Source organism: Eretmochelys imbricata, chromosome 6 (genome assembly GCF_965152235.1).
Source record: "Eretmochelys imbricata isolate rEreImb1 chromosome 6, rEreImb1.hap1, whole genome shotgun sequence".
NCBI classification, from domain to species: Eukaryota; Metazoa; Chordata; order Testudines; family Cheloniidae; genus Eretmochelys; species Eretmochelys imbricata.
In genome coordinates, this window is record NC_135577.1 from 105,558,904 (window position 1) to 105,575,328 (window position 16,425).

Genomic DNA, 16,425 nt, shown 5'->3' on the forward strand with positions numbered 1-16,425 from the left:
TAGGACACTTTACCACTCCAGGCCAGTAACACATACTCGGGAATCATTGTACAACAAAGCATTGCAGTGTATGTTTGCTGGCATTCAAACAACATCCGTTCTTTATCTCTGTGTTATCCTCAGGAGAGTGAGATATCATTCATGGTCACCTGGTTGAAATAGGATGCTTTTCTTCAGAGGACACTCAGAGGTGCCCGTTCCTGCTGGGCTGTTTGCCTGTGACTGAACAGAAATGTTCCCCTCTGTTAGCCACGGGGAGGGGGGAGGGTTGAGGGGGTAGCCACGCGGTGGGAGGAGGCAAAATGCGACCTTGTAATGAAAGCACGTATGCTATGTATGTAATGTTAACAGCAAGGTTTACCCTGAAAGAGCGTAGCCACTGTTTTATAAAAATGTGTCTTTTTAAATACCGCTGTCCCTTTTTTTTTCTCCACCAGCTGCATGTGTTTCAATGATCACAGGATCTTCTCCTTCCCAGAGGCTAGTGAAGATTAGAAAGAAAAAAAAACGCACTCGTGATGAAATGTTCTGAGCTCATGCTGTCCTCCCACACTGACAGAGCACAGACGAATGTGTGGAGGCAAATAATGTCAGAGTGCAGGAAAGCACAAAATGACTGGGAGGAGAGGTGGCGAGCTGAAGAGAGGGCTGAAGCTGAAATGTGGCGGCAGCATGATGAGAGAAGGCAGGATTCAATGCTGAGGCTGCTGGAGGATCAAACCAATATGCTCCAGTGTATGGCTGAGCTGCAGCAAAGGCAGCTGGAGCACAGACAGCCACTACAGCCCCTGTGTAACCAACCGCCCTCCTCCCCAAGTTCCATAGCCCCTACACCCAGACGCCCAAGAACACAGTGGGGGGACCTCCAGCCAACCAGCCACTCCACCACAGAGGATTGCCCAAAAAAAGAAGGCTGGCATTCAATAAATTTTAAATTTGTAAACTTTTAAAGTGCTGTGTGGCATTTTCCTTCCCTCCTCCACCACCCCTCCTGGGCTACCTTGGTAGTCATCCCCCTATTTGTGAGATGAATGAATAAAGAATGCATGAATGTGAAGCAACAATGACTTTATTGCCTCTGCAAGCGGTGATTGAAGGGAGGAGGGGAGGGTGGTTAGCTTATAGGGAAGTACAGTGAACCAAGGGGCGGGGGGTTTCATCAAGGAGAAACAAACAGAACTTTCACACCATAGCCTGGCCAGTCATGAAACTGGTTTTCAAAGCTTCTCTGATGCGTACCGCGCCCTCCTGTGCTCTTCTAACCGCCCTGGTGTCTGGCTGCGCATAACCAGCAACCAGGCGATTTGCCTCAACCTCCCACCCCGCCAAAAACATCTCCCCCTTACTCTCACAGATATTGTGGAGCACACAGCAAGCAGTAATAACAGTGGGAATATGGGTTTCGCTGAGGTCTAAGCGAGTCAGTAAACTGCGCCAGCGCGCCTTTAAACATCCAAATGCACATTCTACCACCATTCTGCACTTGCTCAGCCTGTAGTTGAACAGCTCCTGACTACTGTCCAGGCTGCCTGTGTACGGCTTCATGAGCCATGGCATTAAGGGGTAGGCTGGGTCCCCAAGGATAACTATAGGCATTTCAACATCCCCAACAGTTATTTTCTGGTCTGGGAAGAAAGTCCCTTCCTGCAGCTTTTGAAACAGACCAGAGTTCCTGAAGATGCGAGCATCATGTACCTTTCCCGGCCATCCCACGTTGATGTTGGTGAAACGTCCCTTGTGATCCACCAGAGCTTGCAGCACTATTGAAAAGTACCCCTTGCGGTTTATGTACTCACCGGCTTGGTGCTCTGGTGCCAAGATAGGGTTATGGGTTCCATCTATGGCCCCACCACAGTTAGGGAATCCCATTGCAGCAAAGCCATCCACTATGACCTGCACATTTCCCAGGGTCACTACCCTTGATATCAGCAGATCTTTGATTGCGTGGGCTACTTGCATCACAGCAGCCCCCACAGTAGATTTGCCCACTCCAAATTGATTCCCAGCTGACCGGTAGCTGTCTGGCGTTGCAAGCTTCCACAGGGCTATCGCCACGTGCTTCTCAACTGTGAGGGCTGCTCTCATCTTGGTATTCATGCGCTTCAGGGCAGGGGAAAGCAAGTCACAAAGTTCCATGAAAGTGCCCTTATGCATGCGAAAGTTTCGCAGCCACTGGGAATCGTCCCAGACCTGCAACACTATGCGGTCCCACCAGTCTGTGCTTGTTTCCCGAGCCCAGAATCAGCGTTCTACAGCATTAACTTGCCCCATTAGCACCATGATGCATGCATTGGCAGGGCCCATGCTTTCAGAGAAATCTGAGTCCATGTCCTGATCACTCATGTGACCGCGCTGACATCGCCTCCTCGCCCGATATCGCTCTGCCAGGTTCTGGTGCTGCATATGCTGCTGGATAATGTGTGTGGTGTTTAATGTGCTCCTAATTGCCAAAGTGAGCTGAGTGGCCTCCATGCTTGCCTTGGTATGGCGTCCGCACAGAAAAAAGGCGCGGAACGATTGTCTGCCGTTGCTCTGACGGAGGGAGGGGTGACTGACGACATGGCTTACAGGGTTGGCTTACAGGGAATTGAAATCAACGAAGGGGGTGGCTTTACATCAAGGAGTATTTCAGGCAGGACTTCACAGAGGGTTCCAATAAGAAATGGTGCACCTAAGTAATTGTTCTTATTGTAACAAGCAGGTTGGTGTGGCCTCTGATTGATACATGGCTAGATTTACCTCGCTGCACCTTCTCTGTGAGTGACTGCAGTGTGACCTAGAGGAATGAGTCCCCTAGACAGGGGAGGGGGTGAAGCAAATGAGTACAAAACAAATTTGGTCTATTTCTTGTTTTGATCCACTCCATCTATCTTTTACATCTTTGGCTGGCAGCAGACGGTGCAGAAGGACTGCAAGCCATCCACATCTCATGGCTGCTCGGCAGAAGACAGTGCAGTAGGACTGCTAGCCATCCTCATCTCTTGCCTGCCTGGCAGAAGATGGTACAGTAGGACTGCTAGCAATCCGTATTGCCTGCATGCTCAGCATAAGATGGTTCAATAGGACTGACTGCAGGACTAAAGAGAATGACCTGGTCAAGTCACTCCAAATTTAGTCCCTGTGCACATGTCTGCCCAAGCGCTCCTGGCCGACATAGCCAGGAGCACCATGGACATGATGATGACAGCTACCAGTCGTACTGTACCATCTGCTGCCACAAGGCAATGGGTTGATGCTGCTGTGTAGCAATGCAGTACCATGTCTGCCAGCACCCAGGAGACATACGGTGACGGTTACCTGACCGGGCTCCATGCTTGCCGTGGTATGGCTTCTGCACAGGTAACTCAGGAAAAAAGGCGTGAAACGATTGTCTGCTCTTGCTTTCATGGAGGGAGGGAGGGAACGGGGGCCTGACAATATGTACCCAGAACCACCCACCACAATGTTTTAGCCCCATCAGGCATTGGGATCTCAACCCAGAATTCCAATGGGCAGCAGAGACTGTGGGAACTGTGGGATAGCTACCCACAGTGCAACACTCCAGAAGTCAACTCTAGCCTCAGTACTGTGGAAGCACTCCGCCGAGTTAATGCACTTAATGCACTTAGAGCATTTTCTGTGGGGACACACACACTCAAATATATAAAACTGATTTCTAAAAAACCAACTTCTATAAATTCGACCTAATTTTGTAGTGTAGACATACCCATAGACAAGACCTAAGTGGTATTGCAGAAACGTTGCAGAGAGTAAAATCCTCCACGTTGTTGTATGTGGCAGACTCATAAGCATTGAAAATTTACAGAATATTTCAGAGGAAATATGAACAAATTCAAAAATACTGTGAGCCACCAAGAATGTCACATTTCCTTTTCAAGAAATCATTTGCAAGATGACGCCACTGACCATTATGCTACAAACACAACAAAGTGAAGCCATGTTATTTTAAACAGTTACAGATGGACTAATTAGTGTAGTGTAACTAACCACTAGGTCAAAGTAAGGTTATTGCAAGAAACAGATTTGACTTGGCAAATGACTTGGAAAAAAGTGCCCTAGTAGGGATCTTACTTAGCATTGTTAGAACATTGCAACACGCTAGCAACTCACCACTGCAGCACCTCCTGCTGGCTGTCCTGGGAATTAACTGTGACTCACCAGTGCGCCTTCATCTAATGGCGTCTTGCTGCCATCGCTTCTGCCATCAGGACCCGTGTCACTCACAGGACCACAGTGTCCTCTTCTGGACACAGCCCTCCGGCTGTGCCCTACTCAGCTCTCCCCCCCACCTCTTCTGGGGGGCAGCAGTCCTCTGTCCAGCCACTTGCCTCAGTGGCAGGCTGCTGTCCAGGGTCTAGCCACCTGCATCAGTAGCAACTGGGGCCAAAGGGGCAGGGAAGACCAGCAGTCACTCACTGCATCACCTCCAACCCCTGCCATCTGTTTCCCTGGGTCACTTCCCTGTAGCCCTAGCACCTTCTCCATCCTCAGTCTGGCAGCAGTCAGCCGGGAGCTCACTCATGCTCCCCTAACCCCATCCAGCACTGCTCAGACTATGGTGCTGTCTCTTTTCCCTCCTTCAGGATAGCCAGTTCTCCCTCCTTGAACTCCATGGAGACTGAAGTGGCTCTGTTCAGCAGCCCTTCTTATATGGCCCAACCTGGCCCTGATTGGCTGTCTCTCTAAACCTTCTCCCGATTGGCTGTGTCTACAAGCCCTTTCCTAATTGGCTGCCTCCTGCGCAGCCTCCCTGGGCTGCTTTAACTCCTCTTCTGCCAGTGTGGGGAAGACAGCCCACCAAATGGCTTTATAGAATCACCAGTTCAGAGACCTGTAGGCAAAAGGATAAAAACTTTACTGCCAACTTCTAAAAAAATTCTGAGTCAAATAAAATTCACCCTGACATAGTTACAAGAGAAATTTATATAAGAGGTATTACGATGAGAGCAGAGGTAGGTCAATTTTTTTCAAAAATTTTGACACCCTCGCACACACACACAATTACCCCCATTTTTCAAACAGCTGTAGACAAGAATGCCAGACAGACCAATTGCCAAGGGGAGAGAACGTTGCATTTCAAACAGAAGGTGGCAGGCAACTTGCCAAAGTAAAAGCTATACCATCTCTATCAATGGTATATATTATTACCACCCCTGAGGGTCTGCTCCCAGGAGGAGCAGAAAACATCTAAACAAAACCAAGAGGGACCCTGTTGCTTATTTATAATGCTACTGACCGCGCTCACAGAGACAGAACTAGCATACGCCCACCCAGTCATGAACAATGAAAAACAACAGAAGCAGGAATTATAGATTCCACGTGACACAACACAGCCACAACAAGTCATTGCAGATGGAGCCGCTTTAAAAACAAAAAGTGGTTGTGTGATCAGAAAGTCATTGAAGTGCACGGGTTACTGTCAGATGTCCAAATACCTCGTCTCCATCCTAGACATTATTAGTGTGCTCAGTGACATGCTCTATGATTGCTAGATTTTGTTGCTATTATTATATTTGCATTTGATTTTCAAAAAAATGGAAGATGTTACAGTAGCCAGTCAAATCAGTGATTACTGACCTCTGCCAAGCGCCAGGGATATAATCTCTTGTAACCCTGATGCAGGTCATATGATCAAGGTCAAGTAATGAAGCTCACCCTTTTACCAGCATTGTGTGTCGTCTCCTTAGCACAAGGAGGATCTTTATTTCTTTGTTATTATTATTATTATTATTATTATTGTTTGTTCTAATTTTTAACAATAATCAAAAGCCATCCTAGCTGCTGTTACCATATGCTAAAATTCACATTATCCAAGCACAAATTCAGCAATACAAGCACACAGATTGCATCCTTAATTAATTTTTCTGCCACATTTTTAACAGACATCTCTAATCTCTTTCTGCACCTATTAGAAAAGTTGCTTTGTTGCCTAATTAAAAACAAATCCCCGTCATAGACAAAGATCAGAGGTCAGCAACGTGGGGTTTTCTATTTAATACAACTCTCTCTCAAACACACACACGATCCCTGGGAGGCCTCAGTTTGTCACCTTTTACAGATTTGTCTCCTAGGTATCCTCGGAGTTTACTGCAGCTGACATTGCTTCCTGTGGACTTTCTCCTACGTGCTTTCTTTATGTACCTGCAGGAGTGGATGGCTTTGCAGTCATTATTCTTTTCCTATTTTCCCATGTGCTTTTATGGCAACCTGAGCTGAATTTCTAGACTAGCTTATGTATCTGGGGCTTCTTTGTGCTTTTGTTAGATGTTTTGTTTTTCTTACTCTCTCCCCAATGGCAGTTACTTTATTGCATCTCAGCCTGTCCCTCCAGGCTTTATGCTCTGGGACTCTTGTTTGGTTTTCTCATGGAGCAGTCCTTTTCCCTTACCATTTCCCTGATGTCTTGTATTGCATTTTTATTACAACACTGGCTATGTCTACAGGTCCTTCAGGCTGTTTGTTCTGAAGCTTTTATTGAATTCTCAATAAATATGTGTTTGCCATTGGGGGTCCTTAGCTGGTTTCCTTACCTATTTTATTGAAGCTGTGCTTCCAGACACAATGTTAAGCAGCTATTTCAACAGCAATCTGGTTTCTCTTGCACAGTTTCTTACATGTTTGAGTTGGCTGAGCTACATCTCCTGGCTTCTTTGATTTTTCCCTCATGTTCAGGTCCTTTGTTAGTTGTTGAGGTAGCGTAGGTGCTTTGCGTCAGTCATTTCCATTTTGCTTGGTAACACACACACACACCTTTGTGTCAAGTGGCAGGTGGAACGAAAACAGGTCAAGTCCCTTCTGCAAATGCAGAAAGCTTCTAGATTTGGGGGAGGCAAAGAAAATCAGATAATAAATATGCTCATGGAAACTCACCTCTTTGATAGGTAAGTCTGATGGCTTTCCCTGGAATTACATCATGCTCCATAGGGGATGCATGTAGCAAAGAAGGAGCACAGATTTAATGTCTGATAAGCTGACAGATTTAATATCCTGAGGAAGCGCTTGCATTGAGAAACCTCAAAGTAGCCTAGCATTTACATTAGCACAATACTTTCCTTGGAAGTACCCCATACTCTGAACATTTAGAGACAGGCCAGAGCCACAAAATTTGGATCTGGATGCAAATCTGAAATTCAACAGAGTTGAGAGCAATTCAGATCTGGATTTTGGTTTGGTCCCATTTCCATCTATCAGAAATAAAATGTGATATTGAAAATATATAATTAGACCATAAGAATGGCCATAGTGGGTCAGACCAGTGGTCCATCTAGCTCAGTATCCTGTCTTCTGACAATGGCCAGTGCCAGATGTTTCAGAGGGAATAAGCAGAATGGGCAATTTTGAGTGATCCATGCCCTGTTGTCCAGTCCCAGCTTCTGGCAGTTGGAGGTTTAGGGACACTTGGAGTATGAGGCTGCACTCTTGACCATCTTGGCTAATAGCCATTGATGGACCTATTCTCCATGAATTTATCTAATTCTTTTTTGAACCGAGTTATACTTCTGGCCTTCACAACATCCCCTGGCAATGAGTTCCACAGGTTGACTTTGCATTGTGTGAAGAAGCACTTCCTTATGTTTGCTTTAAATCAGCTGCCTATTAATTTCATCAGGTGACCCCTAGTTCTTGGTTATGTGAAGGGGTAAATATCACTTCCCTATTTACTTTCTCCACACCAGTCATGATTTTATAGACCTCTAGCATATCCTCTCTTAGTCATCTCTTTTCTAAGCTGAACAGTCCCAGTCTTCTTAATCATTTCTTGCACAGAAGCTGTTCCATACAGGTAATAATTTTTATTGCCCTTCTCTGCTGTTTTCCCAATTCTAATATAACTTTGAGATGAGGTGACCAGAACTGCATGAGGTATTCAAGGTGTGAGCACACCGTGGATTTAATATAGTGGCATTATGATATTTTCTGTTCTGTCCCTAGCGGGTAGATGGCAAATGCAATACTCTGGGCAGACAGCCTTTTATCTCTGATTTAACCATTTTAATCCAACCAAGCAGGATAGTAACTGAAAATTTTTCATTTCTGAAAGCTATGTGATGGTTGATATATAATCAGTTGGCACCCTTGTTTATCCTCAGCAGACAGGCCAGATACTGAATAAGAACAGAGACTGACCTCTGTCTCAATCCTAGGAGCAGTCTCTAAAGGTGACTTTTATTATTATTTTGCTTTTAAAAAAATGTATTTATCAGTTAGTTATAGGCTTTTCTACGGTGCTCATCATTTTAGTAGCTGTGCACCTCACAAACATTAATTAACTTATCTTCATAGTACCCCACAGAGGTAGGCAAGTGTTAATATCCCTGATTCATAGATGGGGATAGAAATTAAGTGACTTGTCCTAGGTCACATAGGAAATGGGTGGGAGAACACAGACTATAACCTATATCTTCTGAGTGCTAGTCTATTGCCTGAACCACAAGACCATCCTTCCTTCAGAATGAGGTATGTTGCCAGGGTTGATGTAACATGCATAGCTGATAGGTAGGGGCAAGATTTTAAAATCAATGGGAGTTAGGCTCCTAAATACCTTTAAAAAATCTGAGCTGAGGCATCTTTAGGCACCTAAATACTTTTAAAAATCTGCCCCTAGATGACTGTGCTGAACCTGTCTATGAATGAAAAAACAGTTAGCTACCTTTTGTAACTGTTCTTCTTCAAGATGTGTTGCTCATGTCCATTCCAATTAGCTTTTTCCCCGAGCAATACCCGTTGGGTCAGCTCAAGCGCCCCCTGGAGTTGCACATCCATGGCGCTGTATGTAGGGCCCTGCCGACCTGCCGCCACTTCAGTTCTTTCTTACCACTTGTGACAGTTAGCTGGAACGCTAATTCTCTCTTGCTTCGGCAAGCCTTCTCCCGAGTAGTCTTTGGACCGTTTTTTCTGTAGTTAGATCAATAGTTAGTAGTTGTAGTTAGTTTGGTCATTATATAGTTAGAATGCCTCGGTCCTGGGGTTTAAACCCTGCGCAGCTTGTAACAAGCCTATGCCCAGAAGCATCCCTCACACTTCTTGCTTGAAGTGTTTGGGGAAATCACACCAGAAGGACAATTGCAAGATCTGTAGGAGATTCTGTCACAGGTCTTCGACCAACAGTTGAAGATCCTTCTGAGGGAGGCCGCCCTCCATCCCCACTCAGAGCACCGTTCGGCCAAACCAATGTCTAGCACCTCAGCATCGGTACACAATGCTCCAATGTAAGCACAGGAAACTTTGGTGCCAAGAAAGGACTCGGATAGAGACAATCGGCACTGCAGAACTCCCTGCATAGAGGCTTCCCACATGGCAGCGTGCGGCACTGTTCCCAGTACCTGGTGCCCCGCAAGAAGAAGAAGCCGGATAGGAGGTGCTCACCCAAACTGAGACTGAGACAGAAGGATCCTATATATGGCACTATGGAGGCATGACTCCAGTGGGTGCCAGAGCTGACCCGATGGGTACTGCGAGGGGAAAAACCCATCGGCTACTGCACGCACACCTAATTGGAATCGTCATGAGCAAGCACTCCAAGAAGAATAAATACTTTGTACTCAGCATGAGAGAAACCTTGGGTTTGCTGAACAACTACCTAATACTACCCTAGATGATGTATTTATCCTATAAGTGGCTTAGAGCTCTCCTACCACAGAAACAGCCGAATTGGTCCAAAGCTAACTGGTGTCATGTGGACAGAAATTATTTGACTCCATTTCTGAGCAAAGGTCACACAGATTCATTAGGTTGGCCACCGTCTGGAATTACGTTCTTTGAGACATTGCCTTTCTAGAACGGAAGACATTCCAACAGATTTAACATGCCCATTTTGCCAATAATACTAATACTTGACTACAAATAGGGAGAAATGTTTGAATTGATCTACAGCTTAAAAAAAAAGTAAATTAGGTCAGGCCTCACCTTCCAGTGCCCTAGAGGCAATATTCTGGAGTGCAATATTCTGTCACTTGCAGCACTGGGCTGGGAGCTGCTGATGTGGAGCCTGCCTGCCTGCCCAACTGGGGCACAGAATGGCAGAGAAGGGGGTTGGTCCCTGGAACGAAGATCCAGGGTGGAGGCATAGCGGGATGTGGGGGGCGGGGGGGTCATCCCCAGAGCGAGGGGCTGGGGTGGGAGCACAGCGGGGGAGAGGCAGCACTGGTACCTACCTCTCTGCCAGAGAGGCTGGAGCTGGGTCCAGGAGCCAGCCAGTCACTTCTGTCCCTCAGCAGCTGAGCGGAGAGCAGCTCCTCCAGGCTCCAGCAACAGCTGCTGCTCTTCCTACCCTTTGAGCAGGGAGCCTGATTGCAGTTACTCCGGTGCTGACCGGATGCAGCCAGGTCCTCTTTTCAGCCAGACTTTCCAGCTGAAAACTGGACACCTGGCAACTATTAATGAAACACAAGAATACTAAAGCATCTGGAATTATAACAGCCTCACAAAGGCACATTTCAATGAGCTGGGTGTACAGAGCACATCTAGCTGAAGAATGAATGACCCAAGCTGACACTGGAGAGTGACCTGCAAATCTCCCCAGCCAGGGGACCAGGGACTCAAGAGGGAACATATGGAAGAGCAGGGACTCAAGAAGAGCTACCATTCCCAAAGGCCCCCACAAGCATCTGTCCCCACAGCCTGTCCTCTCATTCTGTCTCCACAGGCTGTTCCACCTCAAGCCTCTACCCCCAGGACATGTTCCCCCATGAACTCCTGTCCCACAGCCTGTTCCCACAAGCCCCATTCCCCTGAGGTCCTGTACCTCATCCCATTTCATCCCTCTCACCTACTGCCTCTGCTCCTCCCCAGCAGCCAGGGGACTACTGAGAATGGAGAAGAGGAGAAAGTGTCATTTCGCTCAGTGCTGGCCCCACAAGGGCTCCTGGGGCTGGGAAGGGTCACTGCAGTGGTAACTTTGCTCAAGTCTTCACCACAGTTAATATTACTATTATTTTGAGGGTGAGGGAAGAGTTGTAAGTTTCTTTAGGTTAGGATTTACTTTTGTATTGGGTGTCAATACTAATTTTTTTTTTCTGAATGGACTATTGTTAGAAAAGTGCTACACTCTGGACACATTTCATCTAGGAAAAACTGGCCAAGCTCCATTGACATCCATGAGACTCTGGCATCCATTTTACAATAGGCTATCAACAGAACACTCTACTTTCTTTACATTATTCTCCACTGCGTTTCTTGGATTCAGTTTCATATGAAATGTACCATCCGTCTCCCTGAAACTCAAGCTACATAATGGGAAAAGGTACCTAGGTTCTGCACATTAACATCTCCAAAAGATTTGCCTCTCAACTTGAACATACTCAAGGCTACAGGTAAAAATTACTATGCATCATCACTGAAATAGTCACAGCTCAACAGGTACCCAGTAGGACAATGGCTGGTGAGCCATTGTCAAACCTCTTCTCAAATATCATTAACTTTATGATGGTTTCCTGTTGCATTCAGGGTATGCAGTATGCCTGCCAGTGAAATGCCTTCTGGTAGGCAATATTATGTGCGTTTAAGTCCGTGGTTTGTTCCTGGTGCAATGCTTAACATCACTGTATAAACAAAGTGTCACTGAGCTTATGAGACATTTGATGTGTTATTTTGCCTTGTTGCTGTGATTTCAATAGAAACTTTTTCCTTTATTGTGTGTTTGTCAAGGTTCCTTCCCCACTCTGAACTCTAGGGTACAGATGTGAGGACCTGCATGAAAAACCCCTAAGCTTATTTTTACCAGTTTAATAGTTTAGGTTAAAACTTCCCCAAGGTACAAACTATTTTACCTTTTGCCCTTGTATTTTATCACTGCCACCACCAAGTGTCTAACAGATATATAACTGGGAAAGAGCCCGCTTGGAAATGTCTTTCCTCCCAAAATCCTCCCCAAACCCTACACCCCCTTTCCTGGGGAAAACTTGATAAAAATCCTCACCAATTTCCATAGGTGAATACAGACCCAAACTCTTGGATCTTAAGAACAATGAAAAAAGCAATCAGGATCTTAAAAGAAGAATTTTAATAGAAGAAAAAGTAAAAAGAATCACCTCTGTAAAATCAGGATGGTAAATACCTTACAGGGTAATCAGATTCAAAACATAGAGAATCCCTCTAGGCAAAACCTTAAGTTACAAAAAGACACAAAAACAGGAATCTACATTCCATTCAGCACAGCTTATTTTCTCAGCCATTTAAACAAAACAGAATCTAACGCATTTCTAGCTAGATTACTTACTAAGTTCTAAGACTCCATTCCTGTTCTGTTCCCGGCAAAAGCATCACACAGACAGAGAGAACCTTTGTTTCCCCCCCACCCAGCTTTGAAAGTATCTTGTCTCCTCGTTGGTCATTTTGGTCAGGTGCCAGCGAGGTTATTCTAGCTTCTTAACTCTTTACAGGTGAAAGGGTTTTTCCTCTGGCCAGGAGGGATTTTAAAGGTGTTTACCCTTCCCTTTATATTTATGACAGTGTTGTATTTTTAGTATTAGACCTAACTATTGGTTCCAGTGATCCAGACCTAATAAACAGCCTTCAATGGCTGTATAACTGTCTATTGTGAGATAAATGGTCAGTGTGGGTCTTCTGTTTAATGATCCAACATGGTACCATGTCTTGGACTACCCGAGTTGACCCTGCTATTTAACAGTACATCTAAGTGTGTCACAGAGTTCAGCTGTGTTGGTAGGATGGTAATCTGCATATATTCAGGTGTCAACGTGGGGAACCAGGGAGTTTATCAACAAGACAAAAATGGGGAACTCATAGATATGGGACTAGTTATGTGTTTAGAACTGCTCAAGTTCACAGAGAATTGGGATCTCCAAGGCACAGTCACAGCTAGAGCTGCAAGACCCTAACTGAAGGGCAGGCAGAGGAGTAGGACTCCTGGTGAGGTCTGTTAGCTGCTGAAAGGTGCCAATGGAAATGAAGAGATTCATGGGCAGAGCTCCCAGAGTGTCTTTTGTCAGAAACAAATTATGCAGACCGTGTTTAAGAGATAAACATGTCTGGATCTGATGGCAGAGTTTTCTCTTTAAGCCATCATTCCTGTGTTGCAGCCACAAATCTGTACCAGGAGTGGCAATAATTCCATAACAATGTAGACAAAGAAAGTCTCCAGACATGTAAAAACACTAAAGAGGTGACATTTTAAATGTGACTAACCCAAAGTGAAGCACCTAAATCCATATTTAGATGTCTCAATGGAGACAATTTATGTGCTTACACCAGATATTTAAGTTCCTACAGTAAGTGTCCATTTATCTGAGTGTCTAAATTTCCCTGGTATTTGAAAATTGGGCATCAGTACTTCATAAAAAGTTTGTTTAAAAACAAGTCGTCTCAGCATGCTAGAATCATCCCTTATTAGAGAGTTGGGCTTCATGAGGAGAAAGCAGCATCGCTATACAATTAGTCATGATGATTTTTTTTTAAATTTCTTTGATTTCTTTAAAAGAGTTTTGCAAATCCACTTTGTTGTTTCTCATTCTTCTAGCCCTCTTCCCCAAAGATTGACCCTGGTTTCCTCATCTTCATTACTGATTTCTTGGACAAAGGGGCTAGATACCTCAGCTAGGGTAAATCAGCATAGCTCCACTGAGGACCCAGAAAGTTTTATTGTGTGTATTGTAGTAAGGGTGTGATCATAGACCCTCTGAAATCAATAGCAAACCTCCCATTGATTCCACTGGGAGCAGGAGCAGGCCCAAGGCCTCTGACTCTGGAATAGGAAACTAGCTCTAAAAGGAGTTCGGCTTCTGCCTACTAGAGTAGATTTTGCACAAAATACTAAATAAGCAGAGTCCCAGGCCTAAATGCATCCAGAAATGTGATTGGAAAAGAAAAAGAGAATCCATTATTGCTCAAAGAGCACATTGGAGCTACACAAGCAGAAAATGTATTGCTTGATAATGGATATCCTTTTGGCAGGAATATCTAGTAAATCTACAAGGTCATCAAAGTTCTGCAATAGTGGTTTTATAATGAAGAAAAAACAGTAACTAGATCCCCACGCTTTGGGAAGGTAACAAATCTCTCCTTGCTTTCAGTTTCAGATTCATTCCCTTTTGAATCTCTGAATCCTTCACACTTCTTTTACATAGAAATTTCCTTCCTCCCTCCCTCTTCTTCCTCCTCATTTTGGTAATGATAAAATGTGCCTAAAATTGTATGTCTGAGTCGAGCGATTTAATTTCATTTGTTATGGTATGAAGAAAAATGAGGGAAGGATGTCAGATGCTTCAGAGGTGTTCTCACAGTTGCAATTGCTCTTTCATGTCACAGAAAGTGGAAAATGAGAACTCCATCCTACAGATTATTTGCAACATCTTTTATTCTTATAAAGAAAACATTCCAACGATATTGTTTTTTCTTTTCTTTTGCTATTTAAAAGAAAAGGAAAAAAATAGGAGCTTGTCTGACCAGTTGGAATGGAAAGGGATCTGCATTACATGAGGGAGTTTAAATACATGTGCGATGTAGGACTTTTAGTGTAGAATAGAAAAGTAAATATAAAGATTGCTCAGGCCCTATAAGGGCCAAACACACATAGTATGGATGGCTTCCCTCGGTCATAGTCCAAATTAAAGGTATTAACTTGACTTCATACCCAAAGCAAAGATCTAAAATAAGGCTCATATCAGCTATGTCCCAGAAAAGAATTAGCCAATTTCCCTTCCTGTTGGTTCTCTACACAGCCCTGCCCCTCTGTCTCCTGTAACACCTTCCCCATCAATGTATAGACAATGATTAGGAAATCAGCTGCCTGCTGCAAATGAGGATCAAGTGCAAATCCATCCCTGCTAGCTAACAGAATGCAGGGATGGTTGGCAATCTGGGGCTGTGATGTAATTTATCCCTCCCAGAGCTAATGTGCGGGTCCCCTCATCGCATGACATAGGATCTGGTTGTTTTGGGGAGGTTTTTTAAAAGTTCCTTCTTCTCCTCCTAGGACAACAGAAAAATGTTACTGCCTCACCAGTTTTCAAAAGGGTCTTCTTTCTGCCTGTCTGACTGTCAAAAAAGGGAAAGGCAGTTAAATTCTGAAGTTAATATGCCAAACATGCCTTTGCTACTGTAAGTCTGGAAATGAATCCCTTGTTTTTCTGCCATGTGTCTCATGCCCTTGTTTACTGTTGAACTCTTCAGAGAAATTCAAGGTACAGTGGTCAAATACAGAGGCTACTTCTGGCACCCAGGCCAACAACAATTCATAACATCATCACTGAATAACCAAAGGCTCGGTTGCACAACTCTTCCTCACGTTGGCGAGTACTTAGTGACATGAGCAGTCCCAGTGATGTCTAAATACATGCTCACCAAGGTGAATGAGGTTTGTGCTACCTAGCACTAAATTAAAAAGGAAAAATAAAAGAACCCAAAGGTAAACATAAAGCTTCTATTTCTCCATAAATGGACTTTGTTAGTTAGAGTCAACAATCTCTTCCGTGGTAACGGAAAGGTCCTCTCCTTTAAAAAAAGTGTTATGGGTGGAGCTTTCAATTATTATCTGAGCACACTCTTCAGATCTGTCCACACAGTGGGTCAGTGTACTCTATGGGGGTGTGATTTCTTAAAGCACACTAATACATTGTGCATTAATTGGTCTCTTAGACTCATAGACTTTAAAGTCAGAAGGGACCATCTTGATCATCTAGCCTGATCTCCTGCACATTGCAGGCCACAGAACTTCATCCACCCATTCCCCTGTAATAGATCCTAACCTCTGGCTGAGCTACTAAAGTCCTCAAATCATGATTTAAAGACTTCAGGTTGCAGAGAATCCACCATTTACACTAGTTTAAACCTGCAAATGACCCATGACGTATGTTGCAAAGGAAGGTGAAAAGCTCCCAAGGTCTCTGCCAATCTGATCTGGGGTGGGGTGGGGTGGGGGGAAGAATTCCTTCCCAATCCCAAATATGGTGATCAGTTCAACCCTGAGCATGTGGGCAAGACCCACCAGCCAGACACCTAGGAGAAAATTCTCTGTAGTAACTCAGAGCCCTCCCCAGCTAGTGTCCCATCACTGGTCATTGGAGATATTTGCTGCTAGATGTCGTAGATCGGCTACATGCCACTCTAGGCAGTCTCATTATACCATCCCTGCCATAAACTTATCAAGCTCAGTCTTGAAGCCAGTTATGTTTTTTCCACCACTAGACCCTGCTGGTGCGCACGAAAGGTTCTCGAGTGCGCTTTAATGCAGTGTTGTTTGAAACAATACTTGTTAAAATTCCCGATTTAAAATCACACTAGGGAACCTTTCGTGTGCACTAGCAGGGTCTACATAGATCAATTAACGCACAACACATTAGTGCACTTTAGAAATCACACCCCTGCAGAGCATATTACCTCACCGTGTAAACACATGGACTGATTCTTCCTCTCCCTTACACAGTACAAATCAGGGGTCACACCACTTAAATCAACAGAATTACACCA